This window comes from Equus quagga, chromosome 12 (genome assembly GCF_021613505.1).
Source record: "Equus quagga isolate Etosha38 chromosome 12, UCLA_HA_Equagga_1.0, whole genome shotgun sequence".
Lineage (NCBI taxonomy): Eukaryota > Metazoa > Chordata > Mammalia > Perissodactyla > Equidae > Equus > Equus quagga.
Window position 1 is genome coordinate 75,757,408 of NC_060278.1, and position 16,974 is coordinate 75,774,381.

A 16,974-nucleotide genomic window follows, 5' to 3' on the forward strand; every position below is an offset into this window, starting at 1 on the left:
AACTAGAAGGACCCACAACGAAGAATATACAACTATGTATTGGGGGGCTTTGGGGAGAAAAAGGAAAACAATAAAATCTCTAAAAAAAAAAAGTCTTTTCTCCTAGGGGGCAAATGTCATACACATCATCCAATTTCTATCCTCAATAGTATTTCACTCCTTATATGTAGGTATTGGAGGGGAACATATCATAGGTAAAGTCTTGAGCAGTCTACAAATTTTGCACTTCCATTGAGCATTCAGCCAATGGAAGCTCCTTCCTATCATTTCCATTTTAGCATTTGACATCTTGTAATCTTTAGCACTTGCTCATAGGTCCTGAAAAATCAGCACCAAGTAAAGAACAAATTTACATTGCCTCTACATACTGCCCAGGAAGTGCTCTTCACCCTGGAATGGGCCATGAATATTTTATGAAGATCTTCAGATGGTTCGAATAGTAGCCTATGTTGAGAACCACAGACCTAGGAAATAGTTCAAAAGTGTCCTAAGACAAGGTTATTACTAAGAAGTTCGATTTATTAAAAGTTCAATTTATTCAATTTATTAGATTGGGAACATGGGAGGGCTGTAACACTGATCTATCAGAAAGAACAAAGGAAGATATATTGTAATAGATTTGATTCTTCAACCTACCAAATTTGGCTTCTGGCCCACAGTTTTGCCAAGGCCCACAAGCACTGCCACGTCACCAAATCCAACAGATTACTGGTTCCCAACTTTTACATAAGAATGCCCTGAAAAGCTTTTGAAATCCAGACACCCAGTCCATATCCAAGCCCAATTAAAGCAGCATCTTTAGGGTGGAGGACAGGCATCTGTGTGGTTTTCTTTTTTTAACATTCCCCAGTTGATTCCAAAATGTAGCCAACATCAGGAGTGACTGCACTGGTTCCTTTTCAGGGAATACTGTACTAAACTTCATAGCAACTTTCAACATTGGCTTCTTCTCCCTTCGTGAGAAACTATTATCTTGGCTTCCATGACTCCATACTCTTCTGTTTTCCTTTTTTCTTCCAACTCCTATAACCACTTTTTTTTTCTCATTCTTATGTGCCAGGTTCTCTTCTTCTAGATTTCCATGTTATGGGAACCTTCAGACTTCAGCTCTTAAAGCAGAATTACCGTCTTAATCTAGTTGATATAATTTATTCTTATGATTCCAAATACTGTCATTAAGCCAAAAGCTCCCAAATTTATATCAATAGTCCAGATTTCTTTTTTGAGCCTGTTTATCCACTTGACTGTTTCACAGGTGTCCTTAAATATTTCCAGAACCAGACTCTTGACCTCAGATGTGTTCCTTTTTCATGCATTCTTTACTCTCTTTACTCTACATAATGCAATCTCTCCAGTCACACAAGCCAGAAATCTGAGATATTCTCAATGCTGCCTCCCAAAACCTCACCAACAAATCCAGGCCTTCATCGTGTCTCATTTAGTCTACCTCCAAATATATTTCAAATCCGCTCCCTTCTCTATGTCACCACAACTAAATTACTCATTTCTTGTTGCATCACACATTGTCCTGAAACTTAGTGCCTTAAAGCAACAATGAACGTTTTATATCTTGTACAGTTTGTGTGGGTCAAGAATATGGGAGTGGCTTAGCTGGATGATCCTGGCCAGGGTCTTTCATGAGGTCGCATGAGATGTTGGCCAGGGCTGCAGTCATCTGGAAGCTTGACTAATGCTGGCAGATCTGCTTCCAGTGGCAGGTCACTCACACAGCGGAGGAGTTTGTGCTGGTTGTTGGTGGGAAGCTTCAGTTTCTCCCCATAGGGAACTCTCCATAGGGCTGCATGAGTGTCCTCAGGACATGGTAGCTGGATACCCCCAAAGTGAGTAATCGATGAGACAGCAAACAGGAGGCTGCAATGTCCCTTTTGGCATGCTTTTGGAAGTCACTCACCACCATTTTTGTATGAGCTTGTGGGTTACACAGATCAGCCCTGTTTAAGAATCAAGGGAAATACACCAGGATGTGAAAACCAGGAGGAGATGATCATTGGGTCCAATCCGGAGACTGGGTAACACAACAGCCAACACCTTAAACTATGCCACGATCATTTCTTACCCAGAATATTACAATATCCCAAGTGATAACTTCACTTCTAACTTTGTCCTCATTTCAGCCATTTCCACAAAGCAAGCAGAATGATCTTTTAATAAAGAGAATTGGATCATACCATTTGTCAGCTTAAATCCTTTGACTGCCGTTATATGAATTTAAAAGGAGAGTCACACTCCTTAACCTTCTTTGCAAGGTCCTCAAAATCTGGCCCCAGCCTCCCTTTCAACCTCATCCTCAGCAATCTCCCCCTTGCCCCATCTTTGTTCAAGCCATTCTGGTCTTCCTCTGAGCATGCTCCTCACCAAGCCAGGCTCCTTCTCACTTCAGAGCCTTTGAGGTGCTTCTTTGGGTATAGATTGCTTCCCTCTCTCTCCTCCCAATCTGGCAGCTTCTATTCATTCTTAGGTCTCAGATTAGATACTTCCTCAGAGATGCCCTCCCTGCCTCCCAACCTAAAACTTCACCCGGTACTTTTCCATTATAACATTTGTCACGTTGTATAATGATACTTTGGGTTGATTTAATTACTGTCCCCCCTATGGTGGCAAGAGCCCAGGGAGCATGACTGTGCTTTGTTCAGCATTCTACACCTAGTGCCCAGGATGCTGACGGCAAAGTAGTAGACCCTTGATATTTATCGAATAAAACGAATGAATGAATGACTGGTGATCTTTAAGTGATGATTTCAGTTGAGCATCCCAAATTTCAGTTTATTTTTCTCTTCTTTGAAGCTTTGCCAACAATTCTAATGCTAGAGGTGAGAAAATAGAGTTAGGAAAAGCAGAAACAACCAGGAAAGTTTAGATAAAAATAAAAACATTTCTCCCTCTCTTCTGGTAATTTTTTCCCCAGAAGCCTGATAAAGATTAGCCTTTTTAGACTATTGATTTTTAGAGTGAGGTATAAAAGATTTAAGAACATTCGCAATATTCAAGATGATTTCTATAAGTAGAAACGATGTTATAGAAAACCACCAAGCCAATTACTGCGTTTGAATCGATAAGTACATTTTACATTTTTTTTGTCAGACGTTTCTTACCAAATGGCTTAGATAACATCATCTGTTCTTGTTTTTTTGTGTGCATTCCTACTCACACATATCAAATGAAGCAAAGCCAAAGGCTTTGTTAAGTAATGGAAAGGATTTTATTGTCAATCAGTTCATGCTACCGCAATTGTGTGGGTCCCTGACCAGGAAAATGTAAGGCAATGTGCTCTCATTTGCATCAAAAAACATGTAGCAGATTTAGAAGTTAGCACTACGAGGGTAATTTCCTTGCTGCAGAACACATTTATCTGCTGATGTGTGGTCTAGGAATATAGTGTTTTTATTCTGCCACTTCCGCCTCCCACTCCACCTCCAAAAAAGAAAAACTCTTGCAAAGTCATTTGCAAAGAGTTTTTGAGATGACTTGCTCCTTGCTTATTTGCAATCCCTTTACTTCTTCAGAATGATCGACAGTTTTTATGCATTTTGGGGCCTGGAGTGGAGCTGAGACTCAGGGGAGCAGGGGCGTCAGGGAGCCCTTCTACCAGTGGGTGCTGATGAGAAGCAGCCATTTAGAGAAAGATTTGCTTCATACAAATAGCTGTTATGAGTGGCAAAAGGGAAAGCTAATACAGTCCAGCAGAAAGAAAGAAGGGAACACTGAAGAACAGATGCAGGAACTCAGGAGAATAACTGTCAGGGATGAATTAGCCTAAGAGTAAACTTCTCTCTACATGTGACTAGGCACTGAGAAAATACATACATGACTTTTAGTCACATTCCATGACTAATTTTAAAATGATTTAAGTTTAGATTGTGGTACATTTTCAATGCAGCAGGAAAGTCCCTGGAGGGATTTGTAAGGCAACCACATGGAATTGGGCACGTGGTTGATTTCCATTTGACTCTACTGATTCCTCCCTCGCCCGAGGAATTTCCTTGGTAACGCCACGGTTCTTGGTGCTTCTCCATATTCTTTGAAGGGCAGTCCTTTTTGTATTAGGACTCTCCACACAAACCAACTTAATAAACAGAGAATATAATGGCTCATAAAGCTTAGAATTTCAAAAGGTGGAATGAGCATGACTGGATGCAGGACTGGAGCACTGTGGCTCTCTCCCCTGCGCTTGCTGGCACTCTCATCCTCCAGCTCCCTTGCTCTCTCACGTCTGCTTTCATCTGTGTGAGCTCCGACCTCAGCCAGGATGTCCTCACAAGGGAGCGAGATGTCTACCAGCAGCTCTAGACTTGCAGCCTGCTAGAATCCTAAGTTTATTCTTCCCCTTGGTCCAGTAAAAACCTTGGTTGGGGCCTCAGTGGATCTGGCTTTGGCCTCTTCCTCTGCCCAGTTTCTATGGATGTTCTCATCACACTGCCTTTATTTCTTTTCTTGGAATGGATCTGCCCTTCAAAATGCTGTTCCTTCCACCAGACTCTTCCCTTCCATCAGGGCCAACTTAATTCCTTACTCATCCTTCAGATCTCAGCTAAAAGCCATTTCATTAGCGTGAATTTCCTTGATTCCATGGCGCATATTGTAAGTTCACACGTCACGTAAGGACACGGTTACCTTGCAGCTATACTGTGGTAGCACTATGCTTATCTCCTGGGATACCTAGAAGTCTGCCAAGATAAGGATGAAATGTACCAGCCAAGACTTTATAATGTGCTATTTAAAGTTAAAAATTCCCCTGGAGACAACCTGTATTAGCTTGTCTAGACTTTTTAGGGATCTGTAGATTGATAGTTTGTACTTTGTTTAACATGTTATACAGCCTGGGTTTTTATAAGATCCCGGTGGGTATAAAAGACCCCTCAATAAATGTGTGCCTGGGTTTATGGTTATCTTGATAGTGCATCATCTGCAGATAAAGTGTGACCTGTCCTGAGTAACTACAAAGGACCCTGGGAGGTTATGCCTAGAAGTCTTGGACCCAAATATGATTGCCCGTGCTCTCTCCTGCAGTATCGCATCCCTTACCTGTATTAAAACCTTACGTGAGTATACCCTGTGGAATCTTGGGAATCTTGTGATAATCTTCAATTATTCACCCTTGTGTAATTGTCACATATGTATTTTGTGATTATTCTATTCAAATATGTCTCTCCTACCAAACTATAAGCTCATGAGGGCAAGGGCTATGCCTAATTTTGCATTTCATTTTCTCCTGAATTACTATAGTGCTTCATACATGGTAAATCAGAATCAACCAGGGAAACAGAAACCACTCTGAGTTCTTACAGAACTGAAGTTAATGCAAGGATTTGGTGGCACAGGTGATAGAAGAAACTGAGGAACCAATCAGAGTACGGAAAGGCAGCCCAGATATTAACAAAAGGAAGCTGGTGCCATCCCTAGGCTTGAGGGACTGGGGAGGAGGTGGTGCCAGTAAAGCTCAGGGACCAGGGTCACTTGGTGAAATCTGGAACCACAGCAGGATGGTCAGATGGGAACAGAAGCCGTCAGGGAGACAGACACACCTGTTGCCTGGGATGCGGCCCAAGGCAAAGAGGGAAAAGGAGACCTACCCTGGCTTCTCTACTCTTTCCTTTCCTCTCATCTTACCAGCATCTGCCATTGTCTGGATCCAGCTGGAAGCCAGATGATGCAGAAACCCGAGAAAGATAGTCTGTATGGCACAGTCTCCAGTGATGCACTGCAGAGGAAGAGCAAGGAACAGCCCCAGGATTGTCACTATCAGTGCTCAATAAACAGATGTGAATTAATGAGGAAAACCAAATTGTGTGCAGAACAAGCATTGCTTGTTGGTTCAGAATTCCAGTGGTACCCGCCTTGAAAGGTCTAGATCTATAACAGAGGCGCATGTGTTGCATAGACCAGAGGTCCCTACTTGGGGCCGAATCTGGAACGACACAGTCAGCCTGGCTGCTCTATTTAGTGACAGTTCTGCTGCTGATCAATCCTCCTTCTGGTTGACGCTTTCTTTAGCTATGCAGTATGTTGCTTTAGTTTGGGATCCCTTCAGGCTTATCAGTAATACTTTGTCTATTGTTCATTTCTTTCTTTCCGTGTTTATTTCATTAGTTAATTTTTATGAGGGAATACTTACTTCTCTTACTTCCAACTTCCTTAGGAGGGGAGCATCACTCTGGAGCCTGCATGTCCCAACAACAAAGAACATCATAATCTCCCATGTTTAGAGAAATATATGGATATTTCAAATCATCTTACAAAAAGTCACTAAACCTATGGAAATCAAATCATCTTTTGTGTATTAGTTCTTCTTTAAAGTCTTATTTACTGAAGATAAAAGGGAAAGACCATCACTATTAATCCTGAATAAAACACATATATACATACACCCCCCACAAAACTCAACTATTTATCTAGGATAAAAGATCTCCAGTGAGTTCCAGAATGTTAACAGAATATCCAGTTCTTTCTTATTGCCTGGATAAAATTCATGATGTAGTAACAATTACCTAAGGATCTAAGAATGTTAATGTGAACTTATTCCATCGGCACAAACGCCTCTTCTACCTTCGTTGGTAAATTTCCCGCAGGACCCATTGTTAAAGAAACACAAATCCAGGAAAAAAAAAATATATACCCTGTACAAATATTTAGAAAATAATAACACAGTTCAGATGACTATTTACTTCAAATATCTCCCTAAGGGTAGAAAGCGTCTGAATTCCCCTCTTCCTCTCTTTTCATGCCACCCTCTTCAGAAACAAACTACAGGCAGGCTGGTTCCCTTGGGTACCTTCACGGGTACATTGTGAATTTGCTAAATTGTGAACTCAAGAAAAATTGCTAAACCAAATGCAGTGGGGCAGATTCATTTGCACATAATTAGACGTGACTTTATCCTGAGCGTGCGGTAGAATGCAGCCTTCTGTCTCTCATGTTTATCATTTTCAGTGATTGATAATGCTCAACTCCAGTTTGAAGAAACAGAAACTGCCAACAAGATTTGTGAATTGCTTTCTCCTTTTAAGTAGCTGCTGAATGGATTCTCATTGCTGTTCTTGCTCATTCTTTACTCTTAAGAATGATTTAGACAAGTTTGGAAGTTGATAAAAGTTAACGCTTTTTTAAAGAGAAAGCTTGTTATACAAGATGATCCTCAAGAAGTCACCATCCAAAACTTTGCACCCAAACTATGTACCCCAAAGCTGTCATCTGTAGCAGTTGCTATCAGTGCCCTGCCCAGATTCCCTTTACCGGTTGGTGCCCCATTGCTCAGCTGCTGTGGTTGACGGTTGCTTCTGGCTAGAGCTTCCCTCTTCTCCGGAAGATTGCCTTTGGCTGATTGGAACCACCTTGCTCTGTGAGGTTTCTGTCCCCACAAGGAGCTGACCAATGACTAACTGATGCAGGGTACCAGCCAGCCTCCTTCCCTCTGGGCAGGACAACCTTGTGGTAGAGTTCATCCTCCACAGCTCCTCATTGAACCAGGTTGAGGCTAACTTTCTCTTCCTTAGGCCCTCTCCCTGTTGTTTCCTGCTTTCCTCATGCCCTTTCTCCTGGGAGCACTCCCTCAGTAAAGCACTTCCCCAAGAGCCCCCATCTCAGGCTCAATTTCTGGGGAGCTTGACCTAAGGCACTGTTGTAATTACCAAACTATTTAGACTCTAAAACAAATTGGTTAGGCTCTGGAGACAAACCAAAAAAAGTAAACATTTGGGCTACTATCCACTAAAATTACTACGACTGGAATTAGTAACTATTCCATAGCAAAGGGCTATTGTTCATCTTTCTCTAATTATCAGAAACTAGATAAAGAAAATGTCTACATGCTTGAGTCGCTTCAGCTGACAGTCTGAGAGTGAATCTGCTTCAACAAGCCTTTCCCCCTCTGATTGTTTAGGTCTGGGTCCCCAGCCCTGTGCCTTCTTTTGGCTTACCCTGCAGCTTGAGACTGAAAGAAGGTTAAAAACACATCACTTATTGAGCACCAACTCTGCATATACACAAAACTAGAATCCTTGCACATATTACTTCAATTGATTCTCACTATAGTTTATTTTGGGGAATATTATTACCCCTAATTTATAGATGATGAAATTGAGATTCAGAGACAATTTGTAACTTGATCCATAGACAGGTACCTAGTAAATGGCAGAGTGAGAATTCAAATCCAGATGCGATGACTACAGAAACCACACTCTTAACCAATTCACCACAGTGTTAATTTAAAGATAAGGACTTATATAGAGAGACTATTTCCTTCTAAAGTTAAGCTCCTATTGATACTTTTCTGTAGCACACACTGTTGGTGCCCCTTTTCCCGTACTATGAACCCACCCCCAGCTCCTGCATACTTTCCAGCCAATAGCACCCCCATGACCCGCCAATTCAATTCACTGAATTGCCTTTGAGCACTGCAATAGCCTTTCCAGTACCGTCTAGTCTGTAACTATTAAGGGATGCAGGAATCCAGAAGCCCGGCACATTAGCCTATGCTTTGCATCTCCCCACAGGTTAGACTTAAGCTGGGCCTTCATCAGAAAGCTCACCCCCACTTGCCTGTCCTGCTTCACCCCCTCGCCCCAACTGGTTTCCCCTGGGGAGCATTTCCTTAACAAATCCCTTGCTCTTGAATTCTTGGCTCAGTGTCTCCTTCTGAAATAATCTTAATTAAGTCCCTATACATAAAGGAATAAAAGAGGCAAATACTGGTAAAACCAGTTTGATATTCTGGACTTCTAGGTCAACTTGTATTTTTTTTCAAAAAAATAATTTTGTTGTTTATTCCAAAGTAATACATGTTCATTGTATAAAAGAAAACTAGAAAATATAGGTAAGCCAAAATAAGAGAATAAAAATCAATTCATAATTCTAAAACCCAGAAAGTTACTATTTATATGTGTTGCATATTTACAAGTCTGAGATTACCATACATATTAAATAGATTTTTTATGTAACTTTGACAGATTGTCTTTTTATGCTGGCAAAATTTCCTCTAGAAAATTTTCCTTATGCTTATATAGAATTTTGTACTGCAATTTTTGGGGGGAGTGGGACCAAGCTCCCATGTGATGCTGATGCTGCTGGCCCATGGACCACTCTTTAAATAGCACGGAGACCTTATAGGGGCCATGAAAGAACTTTGGCTTTGCTCTGTTTGGGTTTAATGTCAAACTTGAAATAAACTTAGTCACTCAAACATCCCCTCACACAATTCCCATTCAAACATGTTATTGAGCCATTCAAATGAGTATAAACACTTCATATATGGAGAAAGAGAATTAATAGGACTTGACACTAACACTTTCTCTCAGTTTATGTTCACAAATAGCTGAAGGTGATCACAGAACACCCCTATAAATGAAACTGGCATTGAGAAAGTAGCATTCAGTAGGATGAATATAGCAGAAAATGATAGCCTCTGAAAATCTGCTGTTACAGACTCATTTTCCTTGTTCCTGAATGAAACCATGGATAGGCATTTTCCCTCACATTCAAGAAATAAAGTTTTCTCTAATTATTTTAGGGAACAAAATGTCCTAGTCTCAGGAGCCAGCTTGAAGGAGCTTCCATTGGCCAAATCTGAGACAATTTGAGCACCAAAATAAATACTTCTAGTAAAGGAATTTTACTCATTAAATGAAAAAGGAATGCATGAGTCTATGCTGATTTACATACATAAATTAATGGGGAAGAAGAGAAAGCTCTGCCCTGCCGTAAAAAGTCAACTAAGAAATGTAGAAAGAATGATGAAATTAGAAAGTCGTCTTATGGCAATCATCACTGTAATAATTATTTCAGGCAAGAATCATCCACAAATGCTGAAATTCATGGGCGAAAGTTATGGGACTAACAGGAAATTTACATACTTTCAAGGGATCTATCCATTAGATACTTATTAATTACAAAAGAAAAAATAATAACTTTACAGAGGAGAAACCAGGTAGAAACGACTTTAACCAAGAGATTAAAGTTTACAACGATTACATCATACATCAACATCACGCGCTTCCTGATGTGATATTCTATAATATCACATCCGTGGAATTCCTGCCTAAAAGGCATCATCCGAATCTATTCTTGAGGAAATATAAGACAAATCAAAATTGAGGGACACTTTACAAAATAACTGGCCTGTAGTCTTCTAATATGCCAATGCCATCAAAAAACAAAGATAGATTGAGGAACTGTCCTAAGCTAAACCAGACCAAGGAGATGTGACAACTGAATGCAGCCCATGATGTGGGATTTCTTTTGCTATAAAGGCTGTTATGGGGACAAATAAGATATGTAGATCTGATAGTTAATTCAAATATTAATTTCCTAATGTTGACAATTATAATACGGTTGTGTAAAAGAATGCCCTTGTTTTTTGGAAATATATATTGAAGTATATATGGGTAAGAACATCCATGTCTTCAACTGACTCTCAAATAGTTCAGAAAAAATCACACACACACGTATGTATACATAGAGAGTGAAAGAGAGAAAGCGATGTGGTAAACGGGTAACATGTAGGTAATTTGGGTGAAGAATACACAGGAATTCTTTGTAAAGTTCTTACAACTTTTCTGTAAACCTGATATTAAGTCAAAATTTCAAAATGAGAAAACAGACCAGAAAACCTCATAAAACAGAGAAAATTTAGTTCTACCAGCCAATCTCCAGGCTTTATATTACAAAACCTGTAAGCAACCAGAGCTCAAGCCTGCCTCAGGGGCAGGTGGGCCCTGGTGCTGCTTCTTTCACTCATTCAGCCTCCTCCCTAACTCCCAGCTACTGTGAAAGGCCCTCGCCCATCCGATGGTGGAAGGGGAGGGAGGGAGTTAAAGGAGACCCCTTTCATCACATATGGCTGACGGCGTTGTAATCTGAAGTTAGTGCCTCCTGGCAAGGCAGATTCTAAAGTGGACTCTGTCAATGGGGCTTTTGTGGATATTTTCGGAGTTCCTGCCCAGCACTCACTCCATTTCCTGGTGTGGGTGATGCCTCCACTAGCTTTTAACTCAACAGCACACCTCCAGCAATGGTCAGTTTTATGTCTTAGTTTGGCTGGGTTATAGAACCCAATTACTCAGTCAAACACTAGTTGTAGGTGTTGCTGTGAAGGAATTGTGCAGATGCAATTAACATCTACAATTAGTTGACTTTATGTAAAGGAGACTATCCTCAATAATCTGGGTAGCTTTGATCCCATCAGTTGAAAGGCCTTAAGAGCAGAACTGAGGTTTCCCAGAGGAAGAAGAAATTCCCCTTGTGAACTGCAGGGGTAGTTCTCGCCCAAGAATTTCCAGCCTGCCCATCCTGAGAGCCTGCCGGGCCAGCTCCTGCAGTCACATAAGACAACTCTTAGCAATAAAGCTCTTTATCTATCTACCTACCTACCTATATCTATCTATCTATCTATCACCTATCTAACTATGCTTCTGGTTCTATGTCTCTGGTAGAACCCTGATATACCTCTTTTCCAAGCATGAGTCAGGCCTCAGGCTCAAATTCCAATGGACATTTGTAAGGTTTCATGGTGGGTCTCTTAAATCCCCGCTTCTCCCTTTCCTCATACATATTTGCCTTAAGGAAAAGCCACATATGATACCTAGTCATTTTCTATTATATATATTTTTTTCTGGCATCTGGAAGTTCTGTCCAAAGTATCAGCTAGTGGATGAATACCATTCAAACTGCTTCTCCGTTGCACAAAACCCTGGGGCAAATCCTTCTTGCTGAGGAAATGTTTATTTTGTAGTAAACAGAAGACGAGGGAATGCACTTTTAACATTTTTGCTAGGGAACTCAGAATCATAACTAATAGCATAAATATTGTCCTAGTTTGGGTCCATCCAGAAGCCATCTTGAGACAAGGATTTAGGTGTAAGTATTTGATGATTATAGCCATTCAAACGGGAGTAAGGTGATATCTCATTGTAGTTTTGATTTGCATTTCCCTGACGATTGGTGATGTTGAACATCTGTTCATGTGCCTATTGGCCATCTGAATATCTTCTTTGGAAAAATATCTGTTCATATCCTCTGCTCATTTTTTGATCGGTTGTATGTTATTTTGTTGTTGAGCTGTGTGAGTTCATTATATATTTTGGAGATTAACCCTTTGTTGGATATATGACTTGCAAATGTTTTCTCCAAGTTGGTGGGTTGTCTTCATTTTGTTCCTTGTTTCCTTTGCCTTGTAGAAGCTCTTTAGTCTGACGAAGTCCCATTTGTTTATTTTTTCTTTTGTTTCCCTTGCCCAAATAGACATGGTATTTGAAATTATGCTTCTAAGACTGATGTCAGAGTATATTGCCTATATTTTCTTCTAAGAGTTTTATGGTTTCACGTCTTACCTTCAAGTCTTTAATCCATTTTGAGTTAATTTTTGTGTATGGTGAAAGATAATTGTCTACTTTCATTCTTTTGCATGTGGCTGTCCAGTTTTCCAAACACCATTTATTGAAGAGAGCTTTTTTTCTCCATTGTATGTTCTTGGCTCCTTTGTCAAAGATTAACTGTCTGTAGGTGTGTGGTTTTATTTCTGGGCTTTCAATTCTGTTCCATTGATCTGTGTGCCTGTTTGTACCAGTTCCATGCTGTTTTGGTTACTATGGCTTTGTAGTATATTTTGAAGTCAGGGATTGTGATGCCTCCAGCTTTGTTCTTTCTTCTCAGGATTGCTTTAGCTGTTCAGGATCTGTTATTGCCCCACATGAATTTTAGGATTCTTTGTCCTATTTCCATGAAGAATGTCATTGGGATTCTGATTGGGATTGTGTTGAATCTGTAGAGTGCTATAGGTAGTACGGACACTTTAACTATGTTTATTCTTCCAATTCATGTGCGTGGAATATCATTCTATTTATGTCATCATCGATTTCTTTCAATAATGTCTTATAGTTTTCATTGTATAGGTATTTCACCTCCTTGGTTAAATTTATTCCTAGATATTTTATTCTTTTTGTTGCAATAGTAAATGGGATCCTATTCTTGAGTTCTCTTTCTGTTAGTTCATTATTAGAGTGTAGAAATGCAACAGATTTTTGTAAGTAGATTTTGTACCCTGCAACTTTGCTGTAGCTGTTCATTATTTCTAACAGTTTTCTGATGGATTCTTCAGGGTTTTCTGTATATAGAATCATGTCTGAAAACAGCAAGAGTTTCACTCCTTCCTTGCCAATTTGGATAAATTTTATTTCTTTTTCTTGCCTTATTGCTCTGGCCAAAACCTCCAGTACTATGTTGAATAGGAGTGGCAAGAGTGGGCACACTTGTGTTGTTCCTGTCCTCAGAGGGATGGCTTTCAGTTTTTCCATATCGAGTATGATGTTGGCTGTGGGTTTGTCACATATGGCCTTTATTATGTTGAGGTAGTTTCCTTCTATACCCATTTTATTGAGAGTTTTTATCATAAATGGATGTTGGATCTTGTCAAATAGTTTCTCTGCATCTATTGAGATGATCATGTGGGTTTTATCCCTCATTTTGTTAATGTGGTGTATCACATTGATTGATTTGCAGATGTTGAACCATCCCTATGTCCCTGGTATAAATCTTACTTGAACACGGTATATGAGCCTTTTAATATATTGCTGTATTCAGTTTGCCAATATTTTATTGAGCATTTTTGCATCTATGTTCATCAGCAATATTGGCTTATAATTTTCCTTCTTTGTGTTGTCCTTGTCTGGCTTTGGGATCAGGGTAACCCATAGAATGAGTCAGGAAGTGTTCCATCTTGAATTTTTTAGAATAGTTTGAGGATAGCTGTTAAATCTTCTTTGAATGTTTGGTAGAATTCTCCAGAGAAGCCATGTGGCGCTGGATTTTTGTTTTTTGGGAAGTTTTTGATTACAGTTTCAATCACTTTACTTGTGATTCATCTATTCAGATTGTCTATTTCTTCTTGATTCAGTTTTGGGAGGTTGTAAGAGTCTAAGAATTGGGGCTGGCCCCTTGGCCAAGTGGTTAAGTTTGCGCACTCTGCTTTGGTGGTCCAGGGTTTCACCAGTTCAGGTCCTGGGTGTGGACATGGCACTGCTCATCAAGCCATGCTGAGGTGGCATCCCACATGGCACAACCAGAAGGACCTAAAACTAGAATATACAACTGTACTGGGGCCTTTGGGGAGAAGAAGAAGAAGAAGAAGGAAAAAAAAAAGAATCTAAGAATTTATCCGTTTCTTCTGGATTGTCCAATTTGTTGGCATTTAGTTTTTCATATCACTCTCTTATAATCCTTTATATTTCTGGGGTATTCTTTATAATTTCTCCTCTTTCATTTCTAATTTTATTTATTTGATCTGTCTCTCTTTTTTTCTTAGTGAGTCTGGGTAAGTGTTGGTCAATGTTGTATATCTTCTCAAAGAACCAGCTCTTAGTTTCTTTGATCCTTTCTACTGTTTTTGGTTTCTATTTCATTTATTTCTGCACTAATTTTTATTACTTCTCTCCTTCTGCTGACTTTGGGCTTTGTTTATTCTTCTTTTTCTAATTCTGTTAAGTACAGTTTAAGATTACGTATTTGAGATTTTTGTTGTTTGTAAAGGTGGGCCTGTACTGCTATGAATTTCCCTTTTAGGACCACTTTTGCTGCATCCCATAAATTGGTATAGTGTATTTTCGTTTTCATTTGTCTCCAGATATTTTTCAATTTCTCCTTTAATTTCTTCATTGATCCATTGGTTGTTCAGTACCATGTTACTTAGTCTCCACATATTTGCCATTTTCCCAGCTTTTTTCTTGTAGTTGATTTCTAGTTTCACAGCATTGTGGTCCAAAAAGATGCTTGATATGATTTCAATCTTCTTAAATTTGTTGAAGCTTGCCATGTTTCCCAACATCTTTGAGAGTGTTTCATGTGCACTTGAGATGAATGTGTATTTTGCTGTTTTTGGATGGAATATTCTATATATATCTATATATATCTTAATATATATCTATTAAGCCCATCTGGTCTAGTTTTTCATTTAATTCCACTGTTTCCTTGTTGACTTTCTGTCTGGATGATCTGTCCATTGATGTAAGTGGGGTGTTGAGGTCCTCTACTATTATTGTGCTGCTGTTAATTTCTCCTTTTAGGTCTGTTAATAGTTGCTTTATGTACTTTGGTGCTCCTGTGTTAGGTGCATAGATATTAATGTGTTATGTCCTCTTGGTGGAGTGTCCCTTTTATCACTATATACTGCCCCTCTTTGTCTCTTATCATCTTCTTTATCTTGAAGTCTACTTTCTCTGACTTAAGTACAGCAGCACATGCTTTCTTTTGTTCACTGTTAGCTTGGAGTATTGTCTTCCATCCCTTCACACTGGGCCCACGTTTGTTTTTAGAACTTAGACGTGTCTCCTGGAGGCAGTATATTGTTGGGTTTTGTTTTGTAATCCATCCAGCCACTCTGTGTCTTTTGGAGAATTCAATCCACTTAACTTTAGAGTGATTATTGATATATGAGGGCTTAATAATGCCATTTTATCACTTGTTTTCTGGTTGTTCTGTATTTCCCTTGTTTCTCTTCCCACATATTTCTGACTGCCAGTTCAGTTTGGTGTTTCTCTATGATGATTTTCTCTTTATTCATCATTTGTGTCTCTGTTCTGATTTTTTGTTTAGTGGTTGCCATGAGGATTGTACAAAAGATCTTATAGTTGAGATAGTCCCTTTTCTAATATCCTCTTATTTCCTTAGTCTAAGTAGGTTCCATCCCTTTCCTCTTTCCTGTCTGAATTATATTGTCACAACTTATTCTGTTTTGTGTTGTGAGTTTGTGATTAAAATCAAGTGATTATAGTTATTTTTGATGCTTTCTTTCCCTTTATCTTTAATGTTATAATTAAGTGTATGCTAACCTGTTCTGATAGAGAGCTGCGATTTTATGATTTTGTCTGTCTATTTATCTCTTTGTTCAAGGCTTTGTAACCCCCTTTTTTTTCAGGTGTGAGGGCTTTCTTGATCATTTTTTGTAGCATGGGTCTTGTGGTGATCAACTCCCTCAGCTTTTATCTGGGCAAGTTTTTATTTCTCCATTGTATCTGAAGGATAGTTTCACTGGATAGGGTATTCTTGGCTGAAAGTTTTTGTCTTTCAGAATTTTGAATGTATCATTTCACCATCTCCTGTAAGGTTCCCACTGATAAATGCCCTGAAGGCCTCACAGAGGTTCCTTTGTGAGTTATTTTCTTCTGCCTTGCAGCTCTTCTTTCTTTGTCATTTACTTTTGTCAGTTTTACTAATATATGCCTTGAAGAAGGTCTTTTTACACTGATGTAATCAGGAGTTTTATTAGCTTCCTTTACACGTAATTCCAGCTCCTTCTCCAGGTTTGGGAAGTTCTCAGCTATTATTTCTTAAAACTAGCTTTCTGCTTCTTTTTCCTCCTCCTTTCCCTCTTGAATACCTATCATCCTTATGTTGCATTTCCTAATTGAACTTGATATTTCTCAGAGAATTCCTTCATTTCTTTTTAGTCTTAGTTTGCTCTCCTCCTCCATCTGCAGCATTTCTATATATCTGTCCTCTAAATTACTGATTCTGTCCTCCACAATATCAGCTCTGCTTTTTAAGGACTCCAGATTTTTCTTTATCTCATGCATTGTATTTTTCATCTCCAACATTTCTGATTTTTTCATAGTTTCAATCTCTTTTGTGAAAAATTCCCTCTGTTCATTAATTTTATTCCTGAGATCATTAAACTGCCTTTCTGAGTTTTCTTGTAACTCGTTGTTTCTTTATGATAACTATTTTGCATTCTCTGTCATTTAGATTGTAAATTTCTGTAACTTCAAGATTGATTTCTGGGTACTTGTCATTTTCCTTCTGGTCTGGAGTGTTAATATACATCTTCATGCTATTTGATGGGGTGGCTTTTGCCATTGCATAGTGCTTGTATCTGATAACAGATTCCACCTGCCACCACTGGGGGCAGGTAGAAGCTGTGTTTTCCGAGCCCTCTGTGACCCCTGGCAGATGTGCCTCTTCATTGGAAGCTGT

General features: G+C 39.4%; 1 protein-coding gene across 1 annotated transcript in view; it reads right to left on the reverse strand.

Moving 5' to 3' along the window:
- Positions 1-1,885: 1,885 nt before the first annotated feature.
- ANKEF1 (ankyrin repeat and EF-hand domain containing 1) overlaps positions 1,886-16,974 on the reverse strand; it is a 40,106-nt gene continuing 25,017 nt past the window's right edge. Inside the window, exon 11 of the mRNA XM_046679662.1 lies at positions 1,886-1,952. The gene's annotated coding sequence lies outside the window, so the exon portion shown is untranslated. The remainder of the gene's footprint in view (positions 1,953-16,974) is intronic.